Source organism: Lutra lutra, chromosome 16 (assembly GCF_902655055.1).
Source record: "Lutra lutra chromosome 16, mLutLut1.2, whole genome shotgun sequence".
Classification (NCBI taxonomy): domain Eukaryota; kingdom Metazoa; phylum Chordata; class Mammalia; order Carnivora; family Mustelidae; genus Lutra; species Lutra lutra.
In genome coordinates, this window is record NC_062293.1 from 2,362,245 (window position 1) to 2,378,590 (window position 16,346).

General features: G+C 51.1%; 1 protein-coding gene across 7 annotated transcripts in view; it reads left to right on the top strand.

Annotated features, from left to right (window-relative positions):
* TBC1D16 (TBC1 domain family member 16) overlaps nucleotides 1–16,346 on the top strand; it is a 72,450-nt gene that overhangs the window by 39,096 nt on the left and 17,008 nt on the right. Inside the window, exon 1 of one of the 7 annotated variants that reach the window (XM_047706477.1) lies at nucleotides 3,156–3,256. The exons of the other annotated variants lie outside the window; for them this stretch is intronic. The gene's annotated coding sequence lies outside the window, so the exon portion shown is untranslated. Of the gene's footprint in view, nucleotides 1–3,155; nucleotides 3,257–16,346 lie in introns of those variants that run through there. 7 annotated transcript variants of the gene reach the window in all.

Sequence of the window (16,346 nt, forward strand, 5' to 3'; positions counted from 1 at the left end):
ACTGCCGGGGCTATTAATTATTTCGCCTTATTTATTAGATGTACCCAGCGTTCCTTTTGCCTCCAAGCGTATTTGCAAATGCCTTAAGGGAAAGAGAAAAACAAATGGTGGCTGCCATCAGTGTCTCCAGCCCGTCATGAATAATACCGCATAATGACGTTAAGTGGGGACGGCCCCGTGCTGTCCCACGTACATCCCGAGTCTGCCTGTGTGACAGTGTAGTGCATCAGACACGGGGAAATCGGAAACTCGTGAAAGCCTCCGGGCAGTCTAAATGGCATTTTTCTTAATTCTGCTTAGAAATCGGATGGCGTCGTTCTATTGAACTCGGGAAAACATGCGAACAGAAACAGCAGCCAGAGGACTGGCACGTTCTGCGCCGTGCGCCGTGCGGCCTGGCCAGCCCAGCCCCGCTCCCCCTGGGCTAGCGGCAGAGAAGAAGCAAAGCCTGGCCTGGTTATCTTTTCCTAAACTGTGTTGGTAATAAACCTGAATAATGTGCCTGTACCCTTCCTCCCCGTGATTTACGCCTTTCATAATTAGCCCTGCACACTCACGTGATGTCAGGGACAGAGAGACGGAGGTAGTCGCCAGGCTGAGACGCTGCCCTCCTGGTTCCGAGCAGAGCCCGGCCTGTGATTTATGCCCCGCTCGGCCTGTCATCCCTCGGCCCGCGGCTCCCGAGTCCCTCTGGGCGGGAGAGCCAGATTGGCCACGGCAAGTTCTAGAGACCGGAGCAGCAGACCGCCCGGCCTCCACTCTGAAAATCTGCAGTCACATCAGAAACGACTCTCTTAGCCCGGGGGGACGGGTCCCTGGGGTGCTCTGGGGCAGCGAGGTCTCCGGAAAGCTTGTCAGGCTCCCACGGGCGGTGCAAGGGGCCGGTCACCCAGGCCTAGTGCCCTGGCTGGCCGTTGGGGAGGGGACATTGACTGTCCTCCCCGTGCCCCGCCTGGCTGGGCTCTGCCAGCACACCCCCGCACGGGCCCCATGGCTGCCGCGGTCAGCGGAAACCAGACAGAGCCCAGCGCCGCGGCTGGATTGATCGCACGCTGTGTGCGTGCGTGTGTGTTTGTGTGCACGTGTGTGTGGTGTCAATTACGGCGGACGTGCCTTCGGTTTTGCTTGGAATAGTCGGCTTAGTGTACCTTCTAGAAACGGCCAGAGCCTGAGAGCCTGACGGGGTCTCGGTTCTCGGGGTCCATCCGCTGTGTGCTCCGTCGCTCCGATGCACAGATGGGGAGGAGGAGGCCGGCAGGGAGGCCTCCTTTGTCACCTGCCCACATCCTCCCCCATGCTGGGCCCTACTGGGCACAGACACCGTCCCTGCTGGGGGCCAGGACACGTCCCAGGGAGGCGCATGTGCCGGGAAGGGACTCGGGGAAGGGCTGAGGACTCCGGGAAGGCGGGTCCCTGTCAGGGGAGTCAGAGACCCCTTGGGCCCGGCCTCTCCTCCTGACACAGCCCTGGCGACCCCACCCCCATCCCCAGTCAGTGTACAGGGAAAGGGGGATGGAAAGGTCTCTGTCTGAAGTCCCCTTCCTCCCCGATCGCTCACTCATGGAGGGCTTGGCGGGGCTCCCTGGAAAGAAGAGAGGTGCGGAGAGGGGCACGCTCGCAGAGGCCAAGGGCTGGGGGTAGTGGGGGCCGGGCATAGCCAGCACTCTGGAGCCCAGACTGGGAAGGAGACGATTCGGGGTTGCAGGGCCCATGGAGGGCAGAGGGCGTCCTGCCTGGACCGCAGACAGTGGGCCTGGCAGCCACACTGATGAGTGGACGGAAGAGCAGTGTCCATGCAGCCCTGTGCTGCGGTCTCCCCCAGCACGCTTTACAGATGAGGGGACCGAGGCCAACCCAGGGTTGGTCCCAGGTCCTCCAGGCACTATACCGGCAAGAGGGAGGCCTTCCCCTCAGCTTGTCCTTGGCTGGAAGAACGTAGGCATGCCCCACGCGTGCCTGGTGCACTCGCTCACGCTCTGGTAAACACATGTGTGTGCGAGCCACTGAGCCGGCCACACTTTGGGCCATCTGAAAGCCCCACGTGAGAATCACCCGATGCTTGACCCACGATGGAAGGTGCGTCTTCTGCTGCAGATCACAGTGGCCTGGAACAGGGGCCAGGACTCCCTGGCCTCAGTTTCCACATCTGAGAAGCGGGCCTGCCCACGATGCAGCAGGAGGGTCCTGTGTAACCCTTTAGAACCAAGACCCCTGAGTTCCTGTCAATGATTTTATCTCCTCCTCTTAGCTTTGTCTGGGAAGGAAGAGCTGGGGTGCGGGAGGCTGCGGGTTGTCCCGGGCGCTGGCTCGTTAACTTCCAGGGAGCGGGGCCGCACGCGGGGGTGCCCAGCACCGTGGGGCCGCCAGCCAGTGCCCGCCAGCCAGCGGCTCTCACTGCGCGGCGTCCCCGCACCCTGACCGGGAGAGGCAGAAGCTGGGAGCGCCAGGACGAGCGTCCCCGTGACCGAGAGAAGCCTGTGTTACCCTGGAACCCAGGGGCTTTGCCAGGCAGACCCTGTGACAGCCCAGCCCTGCGCCGTGGTCCTTTCCCAGAAACCGCGTGTGTGCTTGGGACTGCAGGGACACGGTCCCTGGGCTGCCGGCGCAGGTTTGGGGCTGTTGGCTGCGGCCTGGGGTGGCTGCGGGCTTGTGGAGCTGCCGGGCCGGGCGAGCAGGAACCCGCAGGAGGCCAGGTCCCCGGCACCCCTCGCTGCCAGCTGGCACCCAGTGCGGGGCGGGCTTGGCTGGCATTGCCACCGGGCAGATGGCAGAACCTCAGAGCCGGGTGGTTCCATCTCCCGCAAAGCCCGAAGGCGGGTTTTCTTCACACGGCCTTTACCGAATCGGAAAGGAGAGTAGAGCAAAACCTGCTTTCCCAGAACCTGAAGCCCTGCCGGGAGGGAGTGGGGAGGGGAAGCCGTGTGGACCGCAGCGGGGGGTGGGGTATCTCCTGGGTGTTTGTGGGCCCTGCCAGGAACGAGCCCCTTCTCTCTCTCAGGGCCACCGCCGGCACGGGGACGGCGCGTCCTAAAGTGGTGGCCTTCTTCCACGGCCTTCCCTCATCCGGGAGGACGCGGCCTCCCACTCCTACCCCTGCTCAGCTGAGGGACCCGGGGCCAAGTAAGGGAGGGGACACAGAGACACTTTGAAAGCAGGACGGCCAGCCTTCTACCCACTTTCTGAATGTTCCCGAACATGTTTCACAAACACGTCATCATCCTCAGGGTGAGGCAAAGCAGCTGCGTGGACAGCCCAGGTGAGCAGAGCTGCCCCAGCCCCGCCCATCTGTTTGCCAGGCTCCCCCAGGCTCCCCGGCCGCCCGGCCCCACAGCCCATCTGGGCGTGCATCCTGCAGACTCGAGCAGGAAAGATAGGAAAGGCCAGAAAATACACGTTAGCTGAGGGGAAACAGAGGATCCAAAGCAGTAACCTGTTCTCCTCTTCCCCTCCCTCTCCCCCTCCTCCCTGGCCTCCTCCTCCTCCTCCTCCTCCTCCTCCTCCTCCTCCTCCTCCTCCGCCTTCCCCTCCCCCTCCTCTGTCTTCTAAAATACACATAACGGGCATCTGGGTGGCGCAGTTGGTTTTGCATCGGCTCTTGGTTTCTGCTCAGGTCATGATCTCAGGGTCGTGGGGTCGAGCCCCTTCTTGGGCTCTGTACTCGGTGCAGTGACTGCGGATTCTCCCTCTCCCTCTGCCCCTCCCACTCATGCCCTCTCTCTCTCTCTCTCTCTCTCTCTCTCAAGGAAATAAATAAATCTTTTTAAAAACACCCATAACGTGACTTGAACCTCTGTAACGGTGTTCGAGTGAGCACGTTGACGCTGTCCTGCGGCCACCACTGTCCACCTCCGGAACATCATCTTCCCAAACCGAAGCTCTGTCCCCATTAAACGCTGACTTCCCTTTTCCCCTCCGCCAGCCCCCACCCCCACCATTTTTTTCTGTTTCTAGGAATTTGACTCCTCTTGGGACCCCAAAGGAAGGGGATCCTGCACTCTTTGTCCTTGGGTGACTGACTCAGGGTCCTCAAGGTCTATCCACGCGGTAGCAGACGTCAGAACGTCCTTCCTTTTTAAGAACCAGTAATATTCCGCTGTGTGGATGGACCACGTTTAGTGCATCCACATTTGCTTGAGATCTCGCCTTCGGATCTTTGGGGCAACCCGTTTCTAAAACCAATGCTGGGGTCCTTCTCGGAGGGACTCTGACCTGCCCTTCTGTCTTTCTTCTCTTCCCGCACACGTCCTGCACCTGGTCAGGCTCTGCTCTTCACCCGGAGACCCCCTAAGACCAGCCAGCATGTCCCCCCTCCCCGGCCCTGGGGGATACTCCCAGCACTGTTCTGCGCCTCCCAGAGCCGTGCACGGTCTGTGCCATGTCCCGGCCCCCGTGCGCGGCTGAGATTTCCTGTGACCTCCCCGTCCGCCCGTGGGCAGGGCCCCTTCCTCAAGTCTCCTTGAGTGAAGCTGAGTGTCGCAGAGAAGAGCCATGACGGGACTGCAGCAGGTCGGGCTGAATAAAAGATAAAGGCTATCTGTCCTTTTTTAACTGTGCCTGAGCCATTATCCCAAAATGACGTGAACGGCGCCCTTCAGCTGTATGTAGGCATGTGCGCGGGGCTTGGGAGGCTCTGTCAAACCGCCCAGGACAACTTCTTAGGGGGTACGTGGGGCGGGGCGGGGAGGGGTCGGGAAGGGCACGTCCACTGCCAACTCTGCACGATTTTTAAAATTTTGAACCACAAGAGTGAATTTATTTATTGCTTGCAAATTTTAAGCAATAAAAGACTTACAGGGAGTGTCTTTTCATGTAAAATTATTTGCAATATGAGATCATTTTCGTGCCTGCGCTAGGAGGGAAGTTAGACTCAACAAGGTGAGGGCGTGTGGATTTCGGGTTCCGGGGCAGTGCGGTGTCGCAGGAGGACGGGGCCGAGGACTGCTGGCTCTTCCCCTCCCCCTCATCTGGGGCCTTGCAGAGACCCCAAGACCCCTGCTCTGGAGTGGCAGCCCCCAGCCCCCCTGCCCTCCTGCTCCTGGGCTCAGGGCCCCCAGAACAGCCCCCGACACAGCTCCTTGCTGTGTTGGCCACCACGCTCTCCACCAGCTCGAAGCCCCCCACGGCGGGGGCCACACCTAGCTGCCCCCAGCACCGGGGAGGGGGTGCCCACAAAGAACTTTGTGTTGAATAAACGAATATTTTTTGAGGTCATGCCTGGGTGCATGACCCTTTGCTGGGAGACTACAGAGTGGATCAGGCTGGGGAGAACGGGGACCTGGTGGCTTCGTCTTATCACGCTACCGGTGACACAACACAGAAGTCACCCTTTAAAGCACGCCACCTGCTGGCATTCCATACGTCCACGAGGTTGTACCACCCTCGCCACCAAGGGCAGAGTATCTCCATCACCCCACAAAGGAACCCCGTCCCCACTGCAGTTAAACCCCCCCTTCTCTTGGCCTCTGGCAGCCACAAATCTTTCTGTCTCTACAGCGTAACAGGCTCTGGGTATTTCGTCCAGACGGAATCATGCCTTGTGTGACTGGCTTGTCTCCCTGTTTTCAAGGTTCACCTGCGTTGACACGGATGTCCGCGCCTCGTTCCTCCCCGTGGCTGAGTAACCACCCGTCCTGTGGATGGACCCAGTCAGGGGACGGACCTCTGGGTCCCTCCCCGTCCGGGGCTGTTATGGGCGATGTAGCAGTTAAATCTGTCCACGTCGTGTGGACATATGTTTTCAGTTTGGGGAGTATGTGTCCAGAAGCAGGACTGCTGGGCGACAACTCCGTGTTTAAATTCCGAGACCCAGCGGACCGTTTCCCACGGGGGCTCTGGGGCCTCCGGGTCCTTCTCAACACTTAAGGTCACGCATCTTTCTGGTTCTGGCCGTCCTCGTGGCTGCCAGCTGGTACCTCGTGACGGTTCTGATTTGCATTTCGCTGATGCCTCGTGGCTGCCAGCTGGTACCTCGTGACGGTTCTGATTTGCATTTCGCTGATGCCTCGTGGCGCTGGGTGTCGTTTCATGTGCCGTGTGTGTGGCTCCGCCGCAGAGACGTCTGCTCAGACAGACCCACGTTTGAGCCGAGTCACCGTCTCTTCATGGTTGAATTCTGCGTGTTTTTGTACATCCTGGGTTCGAGTCCCCGTCAGACGCGCGACTTGCAAACACTTTCTCCTAGTCCGCAGGTTATCTTTTCACGTTCTTGATAGTTTCCTTTGAAGCGTTAAAAACCTTTCATGTTTACGAAGTCTGAAGTATCTGTCCTTGGTTGCATGTGCTTTTGAGCTCGTATTGAAGAAGTCGTGATCTGCTCCAAGGCCATGAGGATCTGTGCCTATTTTCTTCTAAGAGTTTTAGAGCTGCAGCTCTTAGCTTCCGGTCTCTGGTCCATTTTGAGTTACAGTTTGTAAACGGTGTGAGGTAGGGGTCCAATTTAATTATTTTGCCCATAAATGTCCAGTTGTCCCAATACCATTTGTTTAAAAAAACCAAACAACAAACCTTTCTTTCCCCCGCTGAGGTGTGTTGACCTTGCTGGGAACCAGCTGATCAGACACAAACGGGTTTCCCTTCCGGACTCTCCACCGTTCGCTACGTCTGTCCTTCCAACAGCATCACTCAGTCTCGATTACTGTAGCTTTGTAGTAAGTCATTTTGATTTTTTCTTAGAGAGAGAGTGTGTGTGCAAGGTGGGAGGAGGGAAGGGGCAGAGAGAGGGCGAGGGAATCTGACGCAGGCCCCACACCCAGCCCAGAGCCCGACATAGGGCTCCATCTCGCCACCCTGAGATCACAACCTGAGCTGAAATCAAAAGTCTGGACGGAGCCACCCAGGTGTCTCTGTAGTAAGTTTTTGAATTGGGAAGCACGAGCCCCCACCCCCCAACTCTGTTCCTCTTCCTCAATGTCGTTTTGTCTGTTCTGGGCCCGCAGCATTTCCATATGTGTGTTAGGATCGGCCCATCCACATGCAGCATTTGGATCGGTTGTGCTGGATCTGGGGATCAATGTGGGGAGCGTAGCCGTCTCAAGAATACGAGGTTTTCCGGCCCATGAATGTGGGATGACTTTCCATTCCTCAAGTCTTCTCTGATTTGTCTCAGCAATGGTTTTGTGGTTTTTAGGGTACAAGTTTTGTACTTTGTGTGTGTGTATGTGTGTGTGTGTTGTAAATGAGATCATTTTCTTAATTTCACTTTAGACTGTTTATTGCTGTTGCATAGAAATGCAATTAATTTGTTTTAATTGATCTTGCCGGGCGCGTCTGGGTGGCTCAGTGGGTTGAGGCTCTGCCTTCGGCTCAGGTCATGATCCCAGGGTCCTGGGATCGATTCCCACATCGGGCTCTCTGCTCAGCGGGGAGCCTGCTTCCCCAGTCTCTCTCTGCCTGCCTCTCTGCCTGCTTGTGATCTCTGTCTGTCAAATAAATAAGTAAAATCTTAAAAAAAAATTGATCTTGCGTCCTGCAACTTTGTGGAATTCGTGCATTAGTTCTAATAGATTTCGTGTGGGGGCGTTGGAATTCCTAAGAATAGTCCATGTACAAGATTAGGTCATCTGTGAATAGGGATACTTTTACTCCTTTCCTTCCAATCTGGACGCCTTTTATCTCTCTTGCCTAATTGCCCTGAGTAGAACCTCCACGGCAGCAATGACTAGAAGAGGAGAGAGCGGACATCCTGTGTTGTTCCTGGTCGTAGGGGGAGGCTTTCAGTCTTTCATCACTGAGTATAATGTTGGCTGTGGGTTTTTCATTGTTGCCTTTTATCAGTTTGAGGAAGTTCCCTTCTATTTTTAGTTGGCTACGTGTTTCATCATGAAAAGGTGTTGGATTTTTGTCAAATGTTTTCTGTGCTGCTATTGAGATCGTGTGGTTTTTGTCTTTTATTCGGTTAATCTGGCGTATTACACCGATGGCTCTTCCTACGTCCAACCTACGTCGAACCACCTTTGCATTCCTGGCGTAAGTCCCACTTGGTCATGGTGCATAATCCTTTTTAAATGTTGTTGAATTGGGTTTGCTAGTATTTGTTGAGAATTTCGTGCCTGTATTCATGAGGAGTGTTCAGAAGGGCCTAGAATGTTACGTTCTTGGGACGTTTTTGTCTGGTTTGAGCATCAGCTAGTGGCTTTACGCAAAGTCAAAGACAAAACACACAAAAGAGAGTGATAAACTTCTAAGGGTTTCCCGAGAAACAAGGGAAGTCCTCCTCTATCGCCCACCTGGCACATGGCAGGCGCTCTGCCCAGGCGCTTCTCCACGGATCCGAAGAAAGTAGCCTGGATGAAACGGCATCGAAGCTGGGAGCCTCGGAGAATGAAAGGAAGAGGCAGAGCAGGCAGCCCCCAGGGAGGGACCCTGTGAGCAAATGCCAGGAGAGCGGACCTCACGGGGTGGAAAGGCGGTGAGCGGGTTGAGTAATGTCCCCAAATTCACGTCCACCTTCAACCTCAGAATATGATCTTATTTGGAAATCAGGTCATTCCTGGCCTCAGTCTCCTCAGCTATAAAACGGCGTCAATAATATCCCCTTCCATTAGCACCTGGGAAGCCACTGGTAGATGGTAACCACGACGATGTTCGGTTAGTTACACCCGACTTTTCCCCTTCATTTTCTTCTTCATGAAATTATCCGTATTGGCTTTTCAGTACAAAAACCATTAATTAATAGGCTTCTTGTTTAAAAACAAAAAAAGTGGGGCACCTGGGTGGCTCGGTTGGTTGGGCGACTCTCTTCGGCTCAGGTCGTGGTCCTGGAGCCTTGCATCGGGCTCCCTGCTCGGCAGGGAGTCTGCTTCTCCCACTGACCTCTCTCATGTTCTCTCTCTCTCTCCCTCTCTCTCTCTCTTTCTCAAATAAATAAATAAATAAATAATCTTTTTTTAAAAATAAATAAATAAAAACCAAAAAAAAAGCTGTAAGTACACAAGATTAGCTTATTATTTTCAGTTATCAGAATGATTCAGTATTACTTTTGGAAATTTATGAAATAGAAAACAAGATAAAAAAATGTATAATCCTGCCATCTGGACATGATCATTGTGATAATTTGGGGGCCATTTTCCACTTCAATAATATATTGTGTAGATACAAAGTATCAATAACTGTATCTTATTTATAAAACCGTCTGTTCTAGTTCACATCCTTCTTCATCCTACGTTCTTCACGTCACACGACAGTGAGCATTGTCCTTGTTCTTTAAAAACTTCTGTAAAATGTTCTATAGGGACACCTGGGTGGCTCAGTCGTTAAGCCTCTGCCTTCGGCTCAGGTCATGCTCCCAGGGTCCTGGGATGGAGCCCCGCATTGGGCTCCTGCTCAGCGGGGAGCCTGCTTCTCCCTCTCCCATCCCCCCACTGTTTGTGCTCCTGCTCTCGCTGTCTCTCCCTCTATCACATAAATAAGTAAAATCTTTTAAAAAGTAAAATAAGGTGTTTTATAACAGCTTCACAGCATTGTATCGCATTAACGGGCTACAATGTATTAAAGTATTCGCCTGCTGGGGCGCATGGGCGGCTCAGTCAGTTGAGTGTTGGACTCTTGGTTTCAGGTCGGGTCGTGATCTCAGGGTCCTGGGATCGAGTTCCACTCTGGGCTTCCCACTCAGCAGGGAGTCTGCTTCTCCCTCTCCCTCTGCCTCTCCCCCTGCTCATGCACTCTCTCTCTCTCTCTCTCTTTCTCTGTAAAATAAATAAATAGGGATGCCCGGTGGCTCATTTGGTTGGGCGTCTGCCTTCGGCTTGAGTCATGGTCCCAGAGTCCTAGGATCAAGTCCTGCCTCAGGCTCCCTGCTCAGCGGGGAGCCTGCTTCTCCTTCTGCCTGCTGCTCCCCCTGCTTGTGCGCTCTCTCTGACAAATAAATAAAATCGTTAAAAAAAGAAAAGAAAAGAAACAAAATCTTTAAAATATTATCCTGTTGTTAGAAATTCAGTATTAGCCTTGAGTTGAATATTGGTGGGTTTTTAAAATTTATTGAAGTATAATTTGTATATATTAAATTGTATACATTTGAAGTGTACAGTTGCTGAGATTGCACACACACACGCATGTGCTCGCACACGCACACCAATAAAACCGTCACCACAATCGAGTTAATGAACTTCCCCATCACCCCCAGATTTTCCTTGTGTCCCTTTGTAATCCGTCCCTTCCTCCAGCCCCTACCCCCCAAAATGACTCTGCAGCTTCTGTCACGGTGGATGGGTTTGCGTTTCCTGGAATCGTATATAACGAGTCACGCAGTGGGTACTCTTTCTCCCGTCTGGGTTCCTTCTCGTAGCGCGACGATTTGGCAATGCTGCTGCGTTGTCGTGTGAATGCGTGGAGAGTTCCTTCGTTCCTGTCGCCGAGTCCTAGTCCGCTGTGGGTCTAGACCCTAGCTCGTTTATTCTTCACCTGCCGGGTCTTCTCAGTTTCTGGCCGCCACAGATGAAGCTGCTCCCGGCGCTTACACGAAGTCTTGCCTGTGGACAGAGGTCTTTACATGTCTTGGTAACTACCCGGGAACAGAATGACCAGGTCGTTGGGTGGGTGTCGAACTTTTGAAGAACCCACCGGACAGCTTTCCAAAGTGCTTGTCCCACGTGGCCCTCCCACCAGCGCTGTGTGTGAGCATCCCGGGGGCTTCCAGTCCTCACCGGCAGTCGGAGTGGTCGAGGTCAGTCTCGTTCATTCTATCAGGTGTGTGGGTGTATCTCACTGTGGTTTTCATTTCCGTTTCCCTGATCACTAATGATGCTGAATATCTTTTGATATAACCTTCTGAGTCTAGCTTTTTTCCACTCAGTACATTTGGGATTCACCCTCTTACGTGCTCATGTTTGTTCCTTTTCATTGCTGACTCGTATCCATGGTGGGGGCATACCATTGCCTGTGGAGCTGTTCACTGCTTAGAGTAAAACTGCTCTAAGCATGCACACACAGACTTTTCCACAAGCATTGTTCATTTCCCTTGGATAAAGACCTAGGAGAGGGATTGCTGAGTCGTATGGTAAATGTGTGTTTCCAAGGTGGCTTTCTCATTGGCAATCCCACTGGCCACGTGCGAGGCTGATGGCTCTGCGTCCGGCCGGCGGTCTCTACTACCGTTTCTCCGTTGTGCTTCGGTCTTTCTCATAGGTGTGTTGTCCTTTCTGTGACATTACGGTTTCTATTTACATTTCTCTCCTGGCCAACCATGTCACCAGGCGTCTGGCTGGCTCAGTTGGGAAACCTTGTAACTCTCAATCTTAGAGTCATGAGTCTGAGCCCCAGGTTGGGTATACAGGTTACTTAAATAAATAAAACTTTTAAAAAATGACCAGTGATGTCAAGTACCTTTTCATTTGCTTATTTGCCCCCCTTTTTTGCCTATTTCTAAAATAAAACGATTCACATCATTTCCCTGTTTTTAAATTGTGTTTGTTTTCTCGTTATTCGGAAGTGTCTCTGATCCTTTATCAGAGAAGGTGTTTTGCAAGCATCGTTTCTCAGTCCGTGGCTCGTCTTATTTCCTTAGCAGTGTCTTTCGAAGAGCAGACACTTTTCATTTTAGTAGCGTCTTGTTTATCAGTTTTTTTCTTTTGTGGATCCTGCCTTGGTATCATATCCAAACAGTCTATGACTAACTCTTTGAGTTTTAGGAGCTTCTCATGTATAGGCTGGACATATGTTTTATTGGGCATATGTGTTGTGAATATCTTCTCCCAGGCTGTGGCTTGCACTTCTTTTTTCTTTAATGGTGAATTTTTGAAGAAAAGAGTTTTTAATTTTCCAGTTTATTAGTATTTCTTTGATGGCTTATGCTTTTTGTGTTCTAAGAAACCTTGGCCTCTTCTGAGGTGGCTAAGTCATCTTTTATGGATTTTTCTGGCAGTTTTTAAATTTTAGGTATCACTGGGGCGCCTGGGAGGCTCAGTTGGTGAAGGGTCTGCCTTCGGCTTGGGTCATGATCCCGGGGTCCTGGGATCGAGCCCTGCGTTGAGCTCCCTGCTTGTGGAAGGCCTGCTTCTCCCTCTCCCTCTCCCTCTCCCACCTCCCCTGCTTGTGCTCCCTCTCTTGTGCTGTCTCTCATTGTCAAATGAATAAATAAAATCTTAAAAAAAAATTTAGGTATCACCTCTGGGTCTGGGACCCGTTTTGAGTTAATATTTGTGTGTGACATGAAGGAAGGGGGGGAATGTTAATATTTTTTCAGACAGCTATCCAGCTGATCTAACACCATTTGTAGAAGAACTGTCCTTTCTCCATGAATTGCATCTTTGTCCATAATCAAGTGATCTTATATGTCTATTTCTGGACTCTCTACTCTGTGCCTTGCTCTGAAAGTCCTTGTTTTCACCAGTGCCAGACTGCCTTGATTACTATAGGTTTATAATCAGCCTCAAAATCAGATACGTCCTTCAACTTTCATCATTTTTTTTGTGATTACTTTGGTTTTTCTAAGTCTTTTGCATTTCCATATGAATTTTAGAGTCAGTTTGTCAATTTCTACCTCCCCCGCCAAAGGACCCAATTGGAATATTGATTGAGATTGTGTTGAATCAATAGATTGATTTGCTAAGATTACCAGCTTAATAATATTAACTGTCTCAATCCATGGACATGGTATATCTTTCCATTTATTTACATTTCCTTTATTTCTCTCAGCAAGATTTGTGTTTTTCAGTGTAGAGTTATCAAATGTCATTGGCTAGACTTATTCTGAAGTATTTTATATAGAGGTTTTTTTTGGAGGGGGTGCCATAAATTGAATTTTTTATTTATTATATTTGCCAATTATCTGTTGCTAAGTTTTTTTTTTTAAAGATTTTATTTATTTATTTGACAGAGAGAGATCACAAGCAGGCAGAGAGGCAGGCAGAGAGAGAGAGGAGGAAGCAGGCTCCCCGCTGAGCAGAGAGCCCGATGTGGGGCTCGATCCCAGGACCCTGGGATCATGACCTGAGCCGAAGGCAGAGGCTTTAACCCACTGAGCCACCCAGGCGCCCCTGTTGCTAAGTTTTTAAGAATGCAATTAATTTGTCTATATTAACCTTTAATCCTGCAATCTTGCTAAATTCACTTCTTAGTTCTATTAGTTGTCTTGTAAATCTCATGGGGTTTTTTTTCACATAAAGAATTATGTCATCTGCACGCAGAAACAGTTTTACTTCTTCTTTTCTGATCTTCATACCTTTAGTTTCTTTTCCTGCCTTAGGCAGAGGCTAGAGCCCCCAGTGCCATACTGAACAGAAGTGATGAAAACAGGCGTGCTAACCTTGTCCTGACCACGGGGGAAGCAATCCAGTCTCCAGTCATTGAGTATGATGTCAACTGTATGTAGAATGTACCTAGATGACCTTTGTCAACTTGAGGAGTTTCCCTCGTATGCCTACATTGCTGAAGGGTTTTGTCATGAATAAGTGTTGGATTTTTGCCAAATGATTTTTCTGTATTTATTCTTTTTTTGTGGGGGCGTCTCTGGTTGTTTTCTTAGGATCAATATCTACAGATGAAGGTAAAGGGTCAAAATGCATAAACATTTTTAAGCCTTTAGCATCCTATTTCTAAATTGCCAGAAAGAGAAATTTGACCCATATACAGCACCTCCCCACCCCTGCCTGTGTAAGAGTGTCTGTTTTCCCAAAACCTTACCTACACCACATTCTGTAGTTTTTGGTTGTTGCCAATTTCATGGACCTTGACCTCCCCCCAGATAGTATCTTCTTTTATTTGCATTTAGTTCATTACCCTGCACATGAAAATTTTATTGGTTATTGTATTTATTCTCTGGTGAGTTGTTTTTTCTTGTCCTTTTGCCACTTTTCTGTTGGACTTTCTTTTGTTTTGGTTTAGTTTACACACATTTTTACCTATTAAAACTATGACTCCTTGTCGTGTGTGTGTGTGTATCTCCTTAGGCTTCTTCTTTTTTAAAGATTTTATTTATTTATTTGATAGACAGAGATTACAAGTAGGCAGAGAGGCAGGCAGAGAGAGAGGAGGAAGCAGGTTCTCTGCTGAGCAGAGAGCCCGATGCGGGTCGATCCCAGGACCCTGAGATCATGACCTGAGCCGAAGGCAGAGGCTTCAACCCACTGAGCCACCCAGGCGCCCCTCCTTAGGCTTCTTCTTATTTTGTTTTGTTTTGTTTTAAGGGATATTATTTTTTAGAGCAATTTTAGGTTCATACAAAAATTGAGATGGAGTGATCTCCTGTACACCTCTTGCTTTGACACGTGCATAGCCTCCCTCGTTGTCAGCATCCCACCCCAGAGGGTACATTTGTTACAACTGATAAACCAACATCAACAAATCATTATCACCCCAAGTCCGTAGTCTACGTGAGAGCTCACTCTTGGTGCACATGCGGTGGGTTTTAACAAATGTATAGTGACATATATCTAACATTATAGCATCATGCAGAGTACACTTGACCTTTGAACAATGTGGCAGTTAGGAGTGCCAACCCCCCACACACTCAAGAATCCCCATATAACTTTTGACTCTCCAAAAACTTAACTACTAATAGCCTACTGCTGATCAGAAGCCTTACCAATATCACAAAAAACCAGTAACACATATTTTGTATATGTATTATGTACTGTAGTCTTGCAGGAAAGCAAGCTAGAGAAAAAATGTTATTAAGAAAATCATAAGGAAGAGAAAATATACTTAGAGTACGAGACTGAATTCATGGGGGAAAAAACCCGCGTGAAGTAGACCCGTGTAGTTCAAACCTGTGTTGCTCAAGGGCCGTCTGTAAGTTCACTCCCTAAAAACCCTCCAGCTCTGCTTGTTCCTCCTTCTCCCACCTGAACTCCTGACAACCACCGATCCTTTAACCGTGTCCGTAGTTCTGCTTTTTCCAGGATGTCATGTAGTTGGACTCACACAGTCGGTGGCATTTCCCGGCCGGCATCTTGCCCTTGGTGAGATGCATTCAGGGTTCCCCCACGTCTTTCCATGGCTCAGTAGCTCGTTTCTTTTTAGCGCTGAGTAATATTCCCTTGTCTGGATGTGCTAAAGTTTGTTTATTCACCTCCTGAAGGACAGTGTGCTTGCTTCCAAGTTTTGGAAATTATGAGGGGCCCCCAAAGGGTGGCATTCTTCCCAGCCCCCTCCCCTGGCCTCCCCACCACCACCCCACATCACGCAGCACCACCCTCCCAAACCTGTCTGCTCTCCCGCACACGCTGCTGCCATCCCCTATACCCTACCACCTGGGCTCCACAGGTTCAAACTAGAGCAAAGTTGATGGAAGCCTTGGGTCTCCATGGAGTAGGGCCTGTATAGCACATGACTGTATGACCACCTCGGTCACCTAGTGTGACATCTGGTTCCCCACCAAGACCCACTGCCATGAGGGAATGACTGTCTTGGTGGCGTCTGTGTCTCCGGCTCCCAGCATGGTCCTGGCAGAGAACACACGGTCCTTGAACGCTCCAGCTGAATGTCTGTGAACTTTGAAGCCGGAGGAAAACAACAGTAAGGAAGTAAGATCTAGGGAAATGGAAATCAGCACAGTTTGTATCTTTTTATCTATTTGCACGTGGAGAACAGTTTGGTTTTAAGAATATTCAAATGTGCCGTGTGTAATTTGGGCTGTTCATAAAATTACTGTGCGTGGTGCATGAAAATGAAGCGGACGGCTGATTGAGGCAATCTCTCCCGAAATGCTGCACGTTAGAAATGTGTCCCAGATAGAGCCAGAAGGCGCCAAACTCCAAGGAATGTAGCATCTCTTAGTTTTTGTTGTTTTCTGAGGATCTCACCCAAATGCAGAAAGAGAAACGAAAAAAGCAAAGCCCCGCGCAAGGTCAAGGCTGAACACAGGCGCAGGGTCGGATTCTCCGCGCGTGTCCCCGCCCTCCGGCCCGCCCACCGGTTGCTTTGGCCAATGGGAGGCGGTGTAAGTGACGTAGGCGAGTCCAGACCTGGCCGCAGGATGCCCGGCGCCTGCTGCCTCGCCTCGCCGGCTGCCACGTAAGGAAGCCTGGGGACAGGTGGCGAGGCGCCACGAGGGGTGAGAAGCGCCGCCGACAGCCCCAGAACTTGTGGACAGAGGCCACTTCAGCGCGCCCCCACCTCCGCGCACCTGCTACAGCTGCCTGAGCGCCCAGCAGAGCGCCCGACTCAGCCCCCCCGCCCCCAGCCAGAACTGGGAGCAAAGACGACGGGGTTGTCTTTTAAGTTGCTGAGTTCCGGAGTCATTTGTTACACGGCAGCAGGTGACTGGGGTATATATCGGAAGGGTCTCTTTTCAGAGTAAAGCTTGAGCGGGGAGGAGAAAACCGCCAAAATTGTTGTGGGTCTCAAGGTCAAAGAGGCATTGGAGCCAGATTTTAACATTTTTAGAATAGCCAAACCTCTAAAATCCGTTC